Genomic DNA, 19,585 nt, shown 5'->3' with positions numbered 1-19,585 from the left:
AAGCTCCGGAGCCGAGGATATGACACAGGCTGTCCTTAGCATCATTCGGATATAGAAAGCACTTCGGTTGCTCGATGCAGTCGGCTGCCTTGTGACTTTCTCCTGCTCATTTAAAGCAGCACTTGCTGCGGTCTGGCCCCTTGCAGGAGTGCATCGCGTGCCCATATCCGAGACATCTGTGTTTTTCTGTGGTTTTTGAGCCACCTTCGATACTATTGCCGAGTCCTGTAGCACTTTTTTCTTTTTCCTCCTCCGAGTCACCTCGGACCAGGTATCCTCACCCTGCTTTTCGGACGTTCGTAAATCTTGGCCGGAAGTGGGGCTAGGTGTAGATATCGACCTTTTTTGGGGTTTCGACTCCTGGGGCATAGGATTTGGTGTCGACGGTAGTCCCGCTTGAACAGTAGTCCCGGGAAATGTTTGCGTTGTTTTAACGGTCGTGTTCCGAGTCCTTCTCGCGGATGCCGTAAAATCTCTCAGTGCCAGGTTGTACTCCGTGTCAATTGACCTGGCTAGCTTTTTAATTTCACCGTGAACATTGTTCCTGTCTTTAATGTACTCAAGCAGCTCACCGATTTTTGAGCCGAGTCTCTCTATCGGGGTTTGGCGGCCGCTTTGGAAGGTGTCGAGTACACTCGCTCCCGGTGGAAGGAGTTGTAGGCATTCTTACCTCCAGTACCTCTTATGGTGCTGTTTGCACTCTGTTCAACGTCCATTTGGATGCCTTTTCCCATCTCTTTCCATAAATTTATATAATACTCCGGAACAAAAGGCAGTCTCCGAACGCGGTGACTCAGGATGTGGAGGGGTGATCTCCCTCACAGCTACCGCCATGACTGAGAGAGCTTGTGGCTATTGGAGTAGGGAAAGGCTGCTCCAGCCGTGCATCTTCTTCCATCACAGGCCTCTTTGTGCTCCCTAGGGCGCGGCACATAGATGCCGGGAGTTACCACGTAGGCTGCCCTATACGGATCATACCGCACATCTCTTTCGAGCAGCGTCACCGTATCCGCTTGTATGCGTGACCCTGGTCTTCGATGTTTGGTCCACCTAACATTGCTGAAATGGAGTTTTTGTCTTTTACCGAGGGAGCTATTTTATTTCGCTCCTACCCTCAGTTACAAAGAACAGCGAGCTTTCTCCGACGGATACACGGGTGGTGGCTGTTGCTCCTCAGCTCCGATGTTGTTCATTTGGCACTACCCGAAGAGCACATGTAGGGTGTAAAAAGTAGAACCTACGGACGGGAACAACTCCACTCTCCTATAGACAGTGGTGAGTCTGTTTAGAGAGCCGAACCTGGATAAAGCCCTATAGCTATGGAGAGAGTCACAATAGACCCTCCGGGTCGCAGTGACGGACAGGCTGACTGCTAGCTCTCCCAACTGTTAATCTAATCTAATCTAATACTTGAAACTTCTGCTTCCATTTACGAAAGAGCAATAATCAGGCAATACTAATTTAAATTAACAACCCCGATATTGAATAAAACAATTCAACCAAAAGGAAAAATCAAAATGAGCATAACCAAAATTTGATTTTACCACAATCAAAATCATCTGCTAACAAAGAATTCGAATGCCACTAAATGCGGAAAGTTCATCAATGTAACGCAAAGATAATTATGCGATACAATAAAACTTCAGGAGGATGTGTGCCGCTAAGACGGAATGATCGAATATGCATGGCTGCACAAAAAAAAACTCGCAATATAGCATACGCAGGTATGCAAGTAATTGTTGACGTATCAACAGTGTGACTCTGGAGTAAACGACTAACTTGCGATTGGGATAATGAGAAGAAAAGTCGAATGATTTCTTAAGAGTCGTCAACGTATGCGGTCTTTAAGACTAACTAAAAGTCAACCCTGATACAAGTCAAGAGAATTCAGAACAACAGATATCGGGTTTAATTAAGAGTTTCATGTAGCAAAGGAATGTAAGTAATTCAATGCAATTATGGATTTGCAGTTGAGCTGTGTAACGAACAGCGGACTTTATTGCAGCACCTCTACGTTTAATTAAACCCATGACTAAACTTGATCCTCATATAAACGTTCATTTTATCCGTTCGTTTGTTGATTTCAGATTGGAGTCTCGGGGAGGTTTCACTAAGATCCAACTTGGAAATCTGAAAGATTGACTACAAAATTAATTTGATGACTGCAAAGGAATTGTCTTTAAACATTCAAGATTTTAGGACCAGGCTATCGAGGTAGGGAAAGACGGACACCTATATACAATTTGTTAAAAGACTCATCTTCTACTTGTAGAAACCAACAAATGCTTTTGATAGGCTATAGAAAGACTTATATTCCGCAAGTTTGCCATCTTCGGAAACATAAATACCTGTCAGAATTTGTTCGTCAATAACTTCCAGTGACTACGGGCAACAATATTGCTGATTAAAATTTTGAAATTTTTTAGCAACAAAAACATGGATTGCCCTCTTGAACAAGCGTTTCCTACTACTATGCCAATTTAATATTGAACACCATTAAATGTTGGTTGTAGCTTTTTTCGTTCGTGACTACTTCTGGGAGTGCCACCTTGATGTTACCCTACTTAGTTCAGGCAACGGCACTCTGCACCTCGTAGTCGCAACAACCGTCTTCTATAGAGTCCCGTGAATTTTGTGACTGCTTGAGGCAAGATCGCCGATAGATTTGTCGCTACTCTTATTTTGACTGCGCCGCTTCTTGATAGAGCCTGGGTCGAAAAACTAAAATTTCTTCGCAATAGATTATCCTGGCAAAATTCAGTTTCGTTTAAGTAGTCGTATTCGAGCTTAAGAGAATTCATAAATTAAAAAAGCGATTTGCCGGTACATGAAGATAAACAAAAACAAGTGAAAAATATTAATCATGCGTGAGGTTGCCAAATGTGCCAAACAAGAAGAGCCTTTAAAAAAAATTAAAAAGTTATGTTATAGCCGTCATTACGGCCATTTTGTCGTCTATCCAAATGCAGAATATCAGTCTCGATAGATAGATTGAATGCCGTTCGTATAAGAGGTTTTAATTTTGGGTGGAATTTGCGGTAATGACTTCTTCTTCTTGAAGTACGAAGAATCAAATATGGTAATTCAATTAAATCAGCTCAAGGAGGATACCATGAAAAGTCGCGCTTACAAAGAAAACAGAAAGAAAAATAGTTTTTATAAATTAAAAATAAATGTTTATACTAATCTATATGGTTTCAAACCTGTTGATTTCGCATAGTTACATGTGTAGGATTGGGTTTTGTTCGACAGTTAACTCGACAAATAACATACACAAGATTTATTTAAAAAATATTTCAAAAATGAATCATTTCAACGTTTAAATCTAAACACTTTTTTCATGGGTATTAACTCTTTACCTCGGGTTTTCGTAACATACGAAAATAATATTGATAGTAAAATAAATACACTAAATAACTTTATTTTGGTTTATTATTGGCCAATTAAGGAATTCTTAAAAACTATGCATGATGACAGCATTAGGACCATACTATCGAAATAGAAAAGAACGGCCAATTATATACACATTCTTCAAAGTACTCATTTTTACCTGCCGGAACCAGCAATTGAAGTTCTGCCATCTTCGGAAACATAAATACCTGCTAGAGTGTGTTCGTCAATAGCTTTTACCTTTATTATAGGCTCTATTATAAATTACTATTTACTATAACGACAGTAAGGACAACCCCAAGCTACAAATATGCAAAATAACTAGTCAGAAACTTCAGGAGTTGGGATAGGAGGTTATTGTAAATCCACATCTCGCTTCCAGTGACTACTATCTGCTCGATTCTATGTATCTATACTTGAAGATTTTATTTAGGACCAGACTATAGAAGTAGAGAAGAACGGGCAATTATGTACAAATCGTCAAAAGTAATCATTTTTACCTGCAGAAACCAACAATTGAAAGTTTTCCATCTTCAGTAACATAAATACCTGCCAGAGTGTGTTCGTCAATAGCTTTTACGTTTATCATAGGCTCTATTATAAATTACTGTTTATTATAACGACAGTGGGGACAACACCAAGCCACAAACATGATAAATAACGAGCCAGAAACTTCAGGAGTTCGGATCACATCTCGCTTCCAGTGACTACTGCTCGTTTCTATGGGTCACAATATTGCTCATGAAAATTTGGATTCTAAACGAGTAAACACCAACTTCGACAGAAACATGGATTGCCCGCTTGGATAAGCGTCTCCTACTAATATGCCAATTTAATATTCCTAGTCCACAAAATATATCATAACAGCAATAAGAAGCGTTACCTTGACTCAGCCAAATATAATTATAGAGAACATTTATCGGAACCGAATAATGTTAATAATTTGTTTGTATTTATTTACAACAAAAATCAGGTACTTCAAAATTCTTAACATTAGAAATGATAGTTTAGAACTTTGCATATCTTGCAAAAATGTTACAATTTGCAATACACCTATGATAGAAGGTAAAACTTCTACAGTTATTAGTTTAAATCTTTGATCGAAAAAGGTGATAAAGTCGCTCATCATCTCACAGTCGAAAAATCTGTAACAATTCGAAGAAGGCAAGACTGTTCAAATCGACTTTGAAGAGTTTGAATCGGATTAAATTATTAACAAAAATCAGAACTGCATTAATAACAATAATCAACATAATATTTTTCTATAAAATTCAACAAGTACATTAATTTATAAGTGGTATAAAAATGAGTGGATAGTGTAGAATGTAACTAGTTCAACTTTTAGAATTTTGAAGAAAATGTTATGATCTACAATTTCATATTATTTGATAAATCATTATTCCTAGTGATGTCTCCACCTCCAAAATCCAGCCCTAGCAAAACTTTCACCTCGTCACCACATATATACCGTATTACATATTTTTTTCGAGTGAAAAAAAGTGGCAAGCGCTGTAAAAAAACATTTTTCAATCAATTAAAATCGATGTTTACTGTCTGCTGAAAGAATAGCATAGCATATTTTATAGTAAGTTAAAGTAATTGATTTTTTTTTTGTTGAAGCGCTGAAAATATGTTTTATTTTTAATATAAAATATAAATATTATGATATATAAGCTTTATTAATTTATAATTTATTTTATATTTATATTTATATATATATATATATATATATATATATATATATATATATATATATATATATATATATATATATATATATATATATATATATATATATATATATATATATATATATATATATATATATATATATATATATATATATATATATATATATATATATATATATATATATATATATATATGATAAACGTACACCCAGTTAACGATGTGACTTCATCTACAACGTGGAGACTTCCGATTTCGGAAGTCACGACGTTTCCTATGTAAAACTTTGCCAGTATGACCTTGAGGGCCTTAGGAACGTTCCTGCAAAATTTTCTAATGAAGTCCCAAGGTCGACCATTTATCCGTACAACAACAACAACAAACAAATATAATTTTGAAAAATTTTCTTCCGCTTGTTCGCCTTGACAAGTTTATTTATACACAAAAGCTGCTTAGGCACATTAACTTCAATAAAATAAATGAATTAAAAGGAAAACATAAAATAAAAAGTAAGAAAAAAGAGATCAATTAAATAATTAAATGCTGATAAAGGTTATTTTCAGACATTGTTTATTTTAATTGCTTCATTTTCAGTTCTTAATTTATACTAGAGTTTAAATATATTACTCTTTTTATTTAATTAAATATTTTTTTTAAAAATAAATTAATTTTTTGATTGTAGTATTTTAGCCGGAAATTTATTAACTATTTTTGGATAGTTCAAAATAGTGTTATACTATAGCCCGAAAGCGACGGTTTGACGTATATACATCTATGCTAAAATTCAGTCTTTGCTGGAAATACTTTAGAATATGGTTTTTTATAATTATGAAAAATAAGGTCGCAGACTGTAAATACTGTGTAAGATGTTGGGATACCTTATATTAGTCTTAGTCAATAGTTCTGCAGTTCTGGATTTTCGTTTGCACTTTCTTGCTAAAATGTAATAATCACTTTTTATCATTTCTTGTACCCTAAGAATGTATCATCAATTGGTCGTATAAAAATCGTGCGGTGCAGGGGGTGGGGTGGTGGCGGTGAATTTTCTAAAAATTGTCAAAAAATTATAATTTTTTTGTTATCTACACCATACTGCTCTTAAATTGACAAAACCGCTTATATGGGAGTATCTTATGAATAAAAGCTTGCTCTGAAATCTCATTTTTATGTTATCGTTTACCTCGCTGTAACTTGAAAACTATTTGGTTTATCAAAAAAGTGTTTCCTATAAACGATATGCATTGAAGGTCAACGAATCCGTTATTTTTTTGAAAACCCCAATCTGATGGATAGTTTTTGTTTTTAATTAGCAAAATGTGAAACCATGTCGTGAATATCATGGAAACCAGCGAAGCAGCGAGGAAGGGTCAGATTTGCGAAGACGGTCAGGCAATAATTTATCAAAAAAGTGTTTCCTATAAACGATATGCATTGAGGGTCAACGAATCCGTTATTTTTTTGAAAACCCCAATCTGATGGATAGTTTTTGTTTTTAATTAGCAAAATGTGAAACCATGTCGTGAATATCATGGAAACCAGCGAAGCAGCGAGGAAGGGTCAGATTTGCGAAGACGGTCAGGCAATAGACTTTGCGGTTCCGACGTGCGCTTGTACAACCACTTTCGCAGCGAGGATGATTTTATTTATTTTTTATGTCTACGTTTCAAGTGTCAAAATAGTTTTCTGACTAAAATATATTTATTTTTATGTGAGAATGATAAATAATAACGCATTAGTTATAATTTTAATCCAAATGGATATTAAAATCAGTACATGTTCTAATTGCGAACTTGATTCAACAATCAAATTAAATCATTTAACGAAAAAAGCTGCTAACACAAAAGGAAAAGTTTTTAACTTCCAATTATGTGTACCTTGTCAATAAGGCGGAAAGCTCATAACGTCAAAACAAATATCCAAACAAAAATTAATTGAATGTGCAAAAATCCGCATGAACATCTGTTAAGGCAAGGATCCTGATGCTCTACATATTTTTTTGAATTTTAATGACATAAGGGAACAAGTTTACAATGACATAAAAACTGTTACAAAACCTGTACGAGTTTTTAATTGCGTATTTTGCAAGAAACGTTTAAAAAATCAAAAGCTCTGACAAGTCATGACTAATATGGAAAAACAAAATTAAAACTCGAAGAAATACGAAATTAAATGCTTCATGCTATTTGACAGAATCGCGTAAAACAATAAATAAGCTCGAACATTGGGATTTTTGGTTGAAAAAGTTAAAGGCAACTTTGTGGATCGAATTAGTGAATTCTTCAAGAAGAAATCTATACCTAGAAAAACCTAGAAATTTTTTGAAACGGTTTTCTAAGGAGCAAGTCATTGAAGCAGTAGTGCATCACACTAAGACGGAAACGTCCAACTATTTACCCTTTGCTTCGTCAGCAATGACGAAGATTTGCCAAAATATTAAAACGGAAATAAATGGCATAATTTAAATTTAAAAATTTGAAAATTAAGGATTACAAAACGCATATTCCAAATAATTAATATTTTTTAACAAGTCTTCTTGGCTCCAGTGAAACATGTAATGCCAGGAAAGAAACGGAAATACTTAATATTTGTCAAGATGATGAGTTTAAATGAAAAAAGAATATACCCCTAAACTTATTGGTTTGGGACTCTTAACCTATTAGGAGACCAAGTCAAAAAAACTGGTTGAAACCAGCCACGCTTGTTGTCACACAGTATCTTACACACAAATTTCAATAAATGAAACTCTACCTGGAAACTTTAAACTTTTGCCATATAATGTAAAATTCAATGAAAAATTTCACATGTACTGATAACCGAAGCAATATTACAAGAGTATACATCAGTTCTAAACACTTGTCAATATAAAAAATGGTATGCAGACATTCAATTTTCTGTGAAATAAGATTTTTTAATTTAGACATTAAGATAAGCGAGACAAAAATGATCCCTGACCAACACGAAGGGTTTTTTTTTTTGATTAGCTTTTTACTTCTACTTAATTTTAGTTGTTATTATGGATATAATTTTAATTTTTATTCTAGCTTCTATGTACACTTATGTACTATTGGTTTAATATGCAATGTTGCAATGTCAAAAATAACAAAAGAGTATCATCCCTATCAAAAAATTCGACTATGAGGGCAAATACGTATGATATTCGCTACGAAAGATGGTATACAAACAAAAACGATCTTAAGCGGCCGCCGCAACCGCAAGTCTTTTATTAACTGACCGTTTTTGCAAATTTGACCCTTTCTCTCTGCTTCGCTGGCGGCCGTGATGTTCACGACAGGGCTTTATTATTTTACTAATTAAAAATAAACGATCTGCTGATTCGTTGATCTTCAATGCATATGATTTATAAAAAGCATTTTTTTGATAAACCAAACAGTTTTCAAGTTACAGCGAGGTAAATTTACAGAAGTTTATGCCTCTTTCCAAAAAAAGTAATTTGATGATACTCAAACTTTGTATTTAGCTTACTAGCGGCTGCTATTTAATATAAGTAAGGTCTTTTTAGTTATGAAAAAATTAAATATATCCGAAACAATACCATATATTATAAAAGATTTGTTACTTTTTGGCCACAACATATTCAGTGCACTTCAGTGCAGTAATAATTATTACTGTTATGTATTTTTTTCATAAACCAAAAGTTTACATCTTTTTAAAAAATATGCAGATCATCAAAAAGTGAGCCCTTTGCAAGTAACGATGCGGCTACAAGAAAATTACGTTTAAACGCACCCGAAGCCATTCATGACATGCAACGGATTTAATTTTTTATGAACATGTTTCATATATTCAGCGAAATTTATATATACAAGAAGCTCTTTGGTCATCGTGACTTCCCGAATATATAATCTCACTATAAGGCACACCTTGTCACTTAATTATGTTTCTGTCTTTAATAATAATAAAGGACTTTTATTATAGAAAATAAAAAAATATAGTTTTCCAAATTTTCTTCCGCTTGTTCGCCTTGACAAGTTTATTTATACACAAAATGTGCTTAGGCACATTAACGTCAAGGAAATAAATGAATTAAAAGGAAAACATAAAATAAAGAGTAAGAAGCCTGAAATATCGTACAATTCGCGAGATCAATTAAACAGGTAAACGCTGATAAAGGTTATTTTCAGGCATTGTTTATTTGTATTCATTTCATTCATTCATTTTCAGTTCTTAATTTATACTAGAGTTTAATAAAAAATATTACTGCTCTTTTATTAAAGAATGAAATAATTTTGTTTAAAGGTAAATTAATTTTTTCATTGTAGTATTTTAGCCGGAAATTGATGAACTATTTTTACAATTATATAAGAGGAGGATCTTTTGAATAGTTCAAAATAGTGATATGATATAGCCCGAAAATGACGGTTTGACGTATATATATATCTATGTTAAAATGCAGTCTTTGCTGCAAATACTTTGGAATATGGTTTTTTATAACTATGAAAAATAATGTCGCAGAGTGCAAATATCGTGTAAGATGTTCGGATACCTTATGTTAGTCTTGGGCAATAGTTCTGTAATCGATCAACTCTGTTAAAGTTAGTTTGCTTTAAACACTCACAGCAATTTACTTGTCACAGGACGACTGAAAGCCCACAAGACTTTTTTCTACATGCGCATGAATTTGATGCTTTATGAAGTTTTTCAAGATTGTGGACCGTTTGCAAAATGTTTAGTGGAGTTGATTAAAAGAGTCTGAGTTGTTTGCTTTATTTAATAAACCCTGGAACTTAACATAACGGAGCAAGCCATTGAAGCAATAGTGCATCACACTAAAACGGAAACGTCCAACTATTTATCCTTTGGTCCGCCAGGAATGATGAAGATTTGCCAAAATATTAAAATGGAAATAATTGGCATACAGAATGCAGAATTTAAAGATTAAGGATTACAAAAAGCGAATAATTTATATTTTTTAACTAGTCTTCTTGTCTCCAGTGAAACATGTAATGCCAGCAAAGAAACGGAAATACTTAATATTTGTCAAACGATCATCTTTGCGAGTTCAAATGGAAAAAAAAAATTATATATACAAAAAACTTGTTGAAACCATGCACGTTTGTGGTCACTCAATATCTTACACGGATACGCGTCGCTCAAGAAGAAATTCAAATTTATTTAGAAAGCGATTACGTAACTGTCTCTAGGCAATTGACGACGAGTTGGAAAATTTATTATACAATATTACAAGAGGATACCTCTGTTCTAAACACCTGTCGATGTAAAAAAAGGCAGAGACATTCAATTTTCTGTTAAATAAGATTTTTTAATTTAGGCAAAACATTTCAGGCGTAACGAACCATTATGTTCCCGTAAAAGAAAATTTATGAAATGTATTGGTTCCTGTAAATGTGTGAAATCAATATGTAGCAATAAGCGAGACAAAAATGATCCCTGACTAACACTAAATATCTCTATTTTATCGGACATTGAAACAAATTCAGACAGAATGAAGAGTAAAAAACGTAATGACAATTTTCTTTATAAATCAAAAACCTATTATTTTTGCCGAAGATATACGCTAATATTGGATTGGAATGGGAAGAAGGATTTTTTTTAAGATTAACTTTTTACTTTTACTTAATTTTAGGTGTTATCATAGATATAATTTTAGTTTTTATTCTAGCTTCTATGTACACTTATGTATTATTAGTTTAATATGAAGTGTTGCCAATAAAATATAATACAAATAATTAATAATGTCAAATATAATAAAACGGTACCATCCCTATGTAACAAGTAATTAATCAAAAAATTCAACTATGAGAAAAATACGTGTATCATATTTGCTACGAAAGAGGGTCTACAAGCAAAAACGATCCTAAGCGCTGTCCGCAACCGCTAAATCGTTTATTGCCTGAACGTCCTCGCAAATCTGACCCTTTCTAGCTGCTTCGCTGGTGGTCTTGATATTGACGACATAGCTTTACATTCTGATAATTAAAAAAAAACGGTCCATCCGATTGGGGTTTTTGAAAAAGTAACAGATTCCAAATAGTTTTCATGTTACACCGAGGTAAACGATAAACTAAAAATGACTTTTGAGGGCAAGCGTTTATTCATGTGTGTAACTAATACCTCGACCAATAAAAAAGAGAGTTTCTAATTATACTCATCCTTTTTATTTAGTTTTAGATAATAAAAATTTAAATAAAACAAAATAACACTTAAAATATATTAAAAAAAGGTTTGTGACTATTTGATTTCTAAAATTCATTGCAAACTCAGTCAGAATTATTACTGTTCGATCGTATTCTCACCCGAGGTGAATCGACTCTCCCGGGAAAATAAAGATATAACGAGGGCGTTGGAATTAAAGATTCTCAATCACCCGCCGCAGCCACAATCGTATCGACCCAAAAAAAGAGCAGCGGAACAAATTGACGAATGAGTAGTAAAGAAAAGATACAACTCGTGCGGGAACTGCACAGGAAGGTACGTAGAAATTATGCGCGTCGCAGAACTATAATACGAGGGTTGGATGATTTGTAACAGGCCGATTTGGCCCAGCTCGATCGATATGCGAAACAAAATAAAAACTTTAAATTTATATTGGTTGTTATCGATTGTTTTTCAAAATAAGTGTGGTGCGAACCGTTAAAAAGAAAAACGGGTAGTGATGTGACCAAGGCCTTCGCCAAAATTCTGAAAGAGGCACGGGATAAACACCCAAAAAACCCGCAAACGGATCTGGGCGAGGAATTTTATAATGGCAATTTTGAGAAGCTCATGACCAAGCACGAAATTAATCATTATAGTACGTACAGTAAGAAAAAGGCTGCGATAGTCGAACAGGTAATAAGGACACTCAAAGAAAAATTGCATCGGTATTTATCGTTAAACGGAACGTACTGCTGGACAGACGTGCTGCCCTCTGTCGTTCAACAATACAACAAGAAACACAGAACGACGGGAATGAAACCTAATGCGGTGAATAAAAGTAACGCCGATTCACTTTTGAAGAGCGCTTTCAGTCACCTGAAAATATTAAGAGCTAGGAAATTGAAAGTGGGTGACGTGGTTAGAATTAGTAAATCCAAACACGTGTTTAACAAAGGATACACGCCGAATTGGACCACCGAACTATTTAAAGTGGACAAAGTGCAGATCACGAACCCGGTGACGTATCTTCTCGGGGAGGATTTTACGAAGAAGAATTGCAGGCGCGGTAAAAAAGTTTTGGTACGCTGGTTGGGATTGGACAAGTCGCACGATTCGTGGATTGACGACGCGAATGTATTATAAGTCTCAGTGTCGATGTAACAGTTGTGTCGGGCGCGCATCATGGAGCAGCGGCAGCAAATATCGCTCTCCGAAGAGTTGTACGAATTTTTAACGAGCTACGACATACATTATACGCCGCCACCGACACCCCCCACCACCACCGCCATCACCACCACCGGAAGTGCAACAACAACAACAAGTAAGAAAACCGTCAAAACGGCGTCTTAGTGCGACGACGCCCCCAAAGCCTCGCAAAAAAAAAAAATAAAAAGCGAAGAAACGGTTCAGCAGCAGCAGCAGCATACCGGCTCATCCTCCTCCTCCTCCTCCTCCTCCGGTTGGTTCGATACGTTTATCGACGACGAAGAAAGAAGGGTGAAAATGAAAATGAAAATGGCTTTAGAGTCGCAGCTGGTGCGAAACGAGGACCGGATCAAAGAGACTGAAACTAAAATTGCCCTGCTGCAGAGCGAGTTACAAGTTTCGCGCCTTCATTCTGACGAATGCAGAAAAAAACTTAAACATTTTGCAAGCTTAGCGTCCTCTCTGCCCGCATCAATCCTATAGTTTTTTTTAATTTTAAAATGTTGTCGATGTTGATGTAAATAAAAAAAAATCTTTAGTGTTTTTTTTATTTAGACACACACACACTCCTCCAAACAACAACAACAAAACCTGTTGAATCGGAAGTGAAAAAAAAGTTACATATACATTTTACATTAGAATAAAAAAAAGACTAACATAACCCTAATTTTTACAAATATTTTTTATTATTAGATTGCAATGAATATGTTAAAACAAATCAATTATCGCCACTGAATTATTATATATTCTGGTGTGATCATCGTTTTCTGAGGGATTCTAAAAAGACTAACATAAGCATAATTTTTACAAATATTTTTTATTATTAGGTCGCAATGAATATGTTAAAACAAATCAATTATCGCCATTAAATTATTATATATTCTGGTGTGATCATCGTTTTCTGAGGGTTCTAATTCAAAGTGTATTTCGGAATAGCAACTTTCATACCAACTCCTCTGACTCTGATATACCATATATATTAATGCACAGGCTTCGACGGTAGGTACGTGTCGATAATCGCAAAAATCAAATTTGTCAAATTTGATTTTTGATTTTTTTTTTCAAAAGTTATAAAAGCGTCTTTGCAAGATTGACAAACCATCAACAGAAATGTTCGGGTCATCACTATATAATGTTTTTCCCATAAATAATAGCTATAATGCTCAAAAGGATGGTCTGTATACCTTGGCTATACTAAAATGACATTCCGATGTTCCAACGATACTTTCTTTTGACGGGTTATCAAACTCAAATCTGGTGGAGGTGATCGTTCACATTTGACAGCGAGTGCATTAATATATTTCCACCTATATTCGGGATATTTTTCCATTATCTGTAGCATTAGCGTCCTCGGTAAGGTCGTTTCAAGCAGAAAATGTGCAAAAGAATGAACGTTTTCACTAATTGACTTGATACATAGATCTTTGAACGACAACAATTCGGCCATTGTCTACAACAGAGAAAAAAAAATTACAGTGCCTTGTAATGCCCCCACGGAAGAGTATCAAACGTGTTTGGTATAAGAAATCTTTTGTCGTCATACGGACTTAGCGCCACTTTAGTTTGTTCGATACTAAATACCTCGTGCGTATAAGAACGAAAGGTTCGTTGAGTAGCATGTTTGTGACGGTTTCATATTTCAATGGTAAAATTTAGCATTTTTAAAGTACCAGTGCTGGCACATTTGCGAAGTAACGGGTTTATTTTATTAGTACCTTGTAGAATTAATTGTACTGTCCATTTCCTTCACCTTTTGCTGTTTGGCGAGTGCTTCTTAACAATTAAAATTCTTGTTTATTAGGTTCATATTGATTTTGCGATTTGAACACACGTTCTTTTGTAGACTCGGTTTCTTTAGTTTCGGAATTGTACTCCCCGGCCGATTGTGTTGCCGAACCATAAATATTTTATGCTGCAATAGTTGTATGCGTGGCCCCTTGTTCGCTTGGTTTTCTCTTAAGTGACACCGGTTTACTGAGAGATACTAATGCAAAAAACAGAATATTAGTTGCGCATTAGAAGGAGTCATAACCATTACCATCTGTCACCCTATGAGACTAGGGACCACATTTGCTTTTCATTGCTTCGGTATTCCTTGGCGAGCCTAGTAAATATTGTTTTGTTTCTTAACCTATTCTTCCTCGATTTTCTGTGACTGGCCGTCCGGTCGCCACCATAGATAGCGTTCGGGTAGTTCGATCTCGTTGACGCAATCTCGATTCTTTGGCACGGGCCATACGGCCATCACCACAGATATAGTTCGGTTGTTCATTCTACTGGCGGCGTACCGTCGACTAGGTTGGCAAGAGTGGTGTTTTCCCTCTAATTTTTTGTGCCCGTTTAGCCTTTTAATAAAACTGGTTGTCTGAATCGTCCGGCATTTTGTACGCTAGCTTTTGAAGCTTGGGGTTGTGGCAGGTTTTCTTTTGTGTGACCGATTTCTTTTTGAGCCGGTAGTGCTACCCCAATAAGAGGCGGATATGTAAATTGGTCACTAATTTATGATTTCCCATACTTTTGGATCTATTTGGAGTTTGGGATGGGAATCTTCCTCAACGAGGGATTTTGAAAAGAATTGTCTTTGCCCCACATTTCCAGAAAACCCTCGAATCGAGTATTGTACGTATTGTTGCTCCGTTTCCCGCAAACCTTCCACGTGGTTTCTTCTTTCACCGGAATACCCGACCAGACTTGGTGTCTTGCAGTGTATGCTGTCTCTTGGGTACATGTTTAGTTGTGGAGTTTCCCCTATCGAGCAGCCGGCTTTCCGGACAGACTTTGCTGGGTTATCTGCGACTGCCCACCTGCGGCTGTTCCATTGAGCCACCATTGCATCTTGGCTTGGTTCCTGGGATAGTGACAGACAGCTGTGTAACGTTCGGGACAGCTTGAGGTTTGGGTAGCTTAAGTGGCCTGTTCTCTTCAAGAACGTTCTCTGCGGAACTTATAGTCTTAAATTATAGTGTCTTACATTCTTTTGCACCGCCAAAACTTGAAAGTGAGATTTGACACTCACACCTACCATCAGGTTGGAGGAAATAAATTATTGTTCGTGATTCACTAGTTTATTTCCTTTACGGGTTGGAACCTCGGGTTGATAAGTTTACCTTCCGGGACTGACCGAGGTGCCCTTCACCGCCTTCCAACTTGGCTTTGATTTAGTATTTTTTCCTACTTTATTAATTTTTCTTGATTGTTAATGAGCTAGCCTAGGCATCGTCTTACCTCACTATTAAATTACGAATTCAATCAATTAATGCGTTCCTTTTTCACGACCCTGCGATTGAGAGGTAAGAATATATATATATATATATATATATATATATATATATATATATATATATATATATATATATATATATATATATATATATATATATATATATATATATATATATATATATCCTGCGCACTATTTTGCACCCACCAACATGCACCGCACATTACATTTTGCGTCCATGACTATTTTACGTCCGTATATCGGACGCAAAATAGTTTTGCCCAATAGTTCTGTTACCATGGATCATAAATAAACCAAATTTAGACGATTCACTCAGTATCCACGATATCTTTCTGATTCGTTTTAGTTTGCCCTTCTGTGAGTTTCAGTAGAACTGTGCTAACGAATGCTCCGGAAGCAATTTCGTTCGCGATATGGAAAACGTATATTTTTTTTAGTTCACGAAATTGGAACCACGTGGCGTAGTGATCGTATACATGCCCGTATATTATTTTTCATTTTAAGGGCTATTTTGAGTCCTTGGCGGGAATATTTTCTCACAGTAATGGCAACGTTGCAATATATTATTTTATGGCTTATTTTGAACTTTGTGTCTTCATCGACGCTTTGATTTTGTTGTATTTCCATCATCCGTGCATTATGTTAAACTTTTTTTGAATTAGTTTATGGATTAAATTTGTGTTTGTTTGTTGAATTCTTTAAGTGCTTTTGGGTAGAAAATATTATTGAAATGCAATAAACAAAGAAAAATGCTCCTATTACTCCTGGTTGGATGCGCTGAGTAAAAGACAAATTTTTATTAGCCGTTAGCATTTTTATAATTTTTTTCAGTTTTTAAAATAAATTTAAAACAAGACGACTTGCATTGCCGGATTGTATTCTCTTTGTCTCTCAACATCTATTCACTTTTTCCCATCACCAAATTAAAAAAGAACCTACATATATCTCGATTATTATCAACTGTCGAAGACTTTTCAGAGGATGCACTGAGTAAAATTTTAAATTTTATTATCTGTTAGTCGTTTTATGACTTTTTCCTTTAAAAAAAACAAAACATCTTGGATTGAAGGAATAGCGTGTTAAAATGTTATTCTTGTAAAAACAATTAAGGAACACTAAAAACAAAATTGGATACCTCTATTTCAAGTATTATCAACTTTCGAAATCAATACGTTTGGTCAAATTGCTACTTTCTGTATGTTCATTGAAAAAATTTAATTTGGCAACACAGAGGGAAGCAAAATGGTGCACTGAATGAAAAGTATAAATAAATGGAGGCAATTTAATGCTTGGTGTAGACGGAGTATACCATATAGTATATTTTATTTATTTCACTGCGCGCATCATTTTGCTTCCATTTACGGAAAAACTAGACAGCGTCGCTGGGCGATATTCTAAGGTTAAATCATAATCTCGGATGCATATTAGTTATCCAACTCGCATGGTTTAAGTATGTGCAAAATGAAGAATGAAGTAAAACAGGAGATTGAAAGGGTTGAGGTAAGTTATTATTCTTTTATGTAATAAAATCAGAGTCAAGATGTTAAATTGTTAACTAAGAAAAATGATGATATTATATTTTAGTAACTTTTGCAGGGTGATTTTTCGCCACATTCTACATTCGACAATAGCGATGCCGACGCAGAATTTTTTCCAGATAGATCGCCGTCAGACTCAGAAATAGAGATCTGTAAATTTAAGAAGGTAATAATAAATAACTTGGACGATTACCCAAGAACAAGAAACTTTCCGCTAAAAAACAAAACAATTCTTTGCTTTGATCGTTTAATTATTTTTTGTTTTTCTTGTGTTTGGCTTCTTTTCACACACATTTTCTTATTATATTTTCAAATAAGTGAGGGAGTGTTAAACCATACCTTGGAAGTTTCTTTTTGTGGTAATTTAACAAGGTATCTTGCAATATAAAAAAATATATTTAAAGCATATCATAACATTTTGGTTGCAAATCGTCGGTTTCAGACAATTTTTTCAAAACTGATTCAGTGATTTAGAGGCTTTATCGTGGTATAAAGAAGAATGTCTTCACTTTGCTTTGTCATGTTATTTTAACATTCTATAACCTGGTTTTCATTTACAGAAAATTACGGTTTTGCAGAATATTCGAGTGCAAAATTCAGAGGAATCTCAACCAGACTCTGTAAGTATTGTCAGCTATTGGTGGCGTATATTTTACGGATTAAGAACCGTTTCAGGACGAAACAAAACTAAATACAAAAATAAACACAATTAAAGCTTTGAGAAATACAAAAGAAAATATTGCCATGCACAAACTGCTTGGGATTTTACAGATCGAAATTTTTATATCGACACACAAAGAAATGCACAGGGGCTAGTTCATCAAAAAATGCTCAAGTTGCAAGTCAAAACTTTTTGATAAAAAATTTGACCCGAATTGACCAATAATTAAAAGATCAGGTTTTTCCTAGAATGAGACCTGATAAGATTTCTTTAGAGGCAAAGAATGACTTTTTAATATGTGCCTTTGGAGCTCGTTATCTTAAGACACATTGCGAAAAACATTTTATTAATGTTACAAGTAGAAAAATGCGAGAGTTGTCAAGAATTTTATTAGAGCTTAAAAAAATGGATCCAAACATAGCAAATCTATTTGAAGCATTGCATCCAAAGCACTACGATAAACTGGTGGAAGCTACAAAATCTGTGGCCAGATTTGATAGCATAAAGGAAGTGTTTCCACATCTCTGAGACAGTGTTGCGATATTGCAACTTATATGACCCTAAAAAGTGAACCGTCAGTTGAAACGGCAAATATTGAATCTCGATTTAAAACGATGGTAAATTTACTAGCATCTAACTGGCGATTTGATATATCGAGTCGAGCTGGCAATGATCTAAACATCAATAAATTTAATAAAATAACAATTGTTCCCCTAGCGTCTGATCTAAAACTTCTAAAAGAATACTTAATATCTACTGCAAAAGAAGCTGCCAATTTACTCTCTGCAAATGCAATGAATGTCAATGCCTTCTTAATTTTGATGGAGACAGTGTATTGTAGAATTATTTTATTGAATAGAAGGAGACCAGGAGAATTACAGCGTTTATTAAAGGATACTTACGTTGCTTCAGAAAAATCATCAAACTCTTACGAAGAATTTAGTGAAGTTATCTCGAAAGCAGAAAAAATTTTGTTACAACACTTTAAAAGAATAGTGATTAGAGGAAAGAGGGGTAGAGGAGTGCCAGTCATATTTAGTCACGATATGCAGGTACATATTGATCAACTACTACAGGCGAGATCAAATTTCGTCAATGACAACAACCCCTACCTTTTTGCAAACCCTAACACGAATACTCCAATACGTGGCTACAAAGTTGTTGCAAAATATGCTAAAGGTTGTGGCGCTATGTGTGTGAAGCTATAACATTCACAAGGCTACGAAAACATTTTGCAACGCTAACACAATTATTCAATCTAACCGAAAATGAAATTGAACAACTGTCAAATTTCATGGGCCATACATCCAACGTGCATAGAGAATCATATAGACGATGTCTATCAGACAGCAAAGATATCCAAGCTTCTTCTTTTAATGGAAAAAGGAGAGGCAGGTGTTCATAAGGGGAAAAGCTTGGACTAAATTACAATTGATTTAGAAGAAAATCTTTTAAATGAAGAAACTAGCGAAGATGAAGATCTAGAAACTTCGACGAAAACAAGTAGGAAAACGCAAAAAGAAACAAAAGATATGAATCAAATCGAAGAATTAATCCAGGATGTAAAAAAAAACAGAAGGAAAAAGCATTAGTTTAGAAAGAAAATTATACAAAAAGGACGCAAATTAGATATTTTGTACTGGATGTAAAAAGTTGTGCAACTTGAAAAAAAATGTATATTTAAATTTTTGTGCTTTCGGAAAATAAAGTACATTACGTTTAACCTATTTTTTTTCTCTTCAA

The 19,585-nt window shown here is 34.8% G+C and overlaps 1 long non-coding RNA gene across 1 annotated transcript; it reads left to right on the top strand.

Annotated features, from left to right (window-relative positions):
* Positions 1–16,741: 16,741 nt before the first annotated feature.
* LOC132697588 (uncharacterized) lies at positions 16,742–18,454 on the top strand. The gene is made up of 3 exons (XR_009618214.1): positions 16,742–17,347; positions 17,742–17,801; positions 17,857–18,454. It is a non-coding gene; the product is annotated as an uncharacterized LOC132697588 (long non-coding RNA).
* The last annotated feature ends 1,131 nt before the right edge of the window (positions 18,455–19,585 follow it).

Source organism: Cylas formicarius, unplaced genomic scaffold, assembly GCF_029955315.1.
Source record: "Cylas formicarius isolate icCylForm1 unplaced genomic scaffold, icCylForm1.1 PGA_scaffold_25__1_contigs__length_1324815, whole genome shotgun sequence".
NCBI lineage: Eukaryota > Metazoa > Arthropoda > Insecta > Coleoptera > Brentidae > Cylas > Cylas formicarius.
This window is presented reverse-complemented; position numbering and strand designations above follow the sequence as displayed.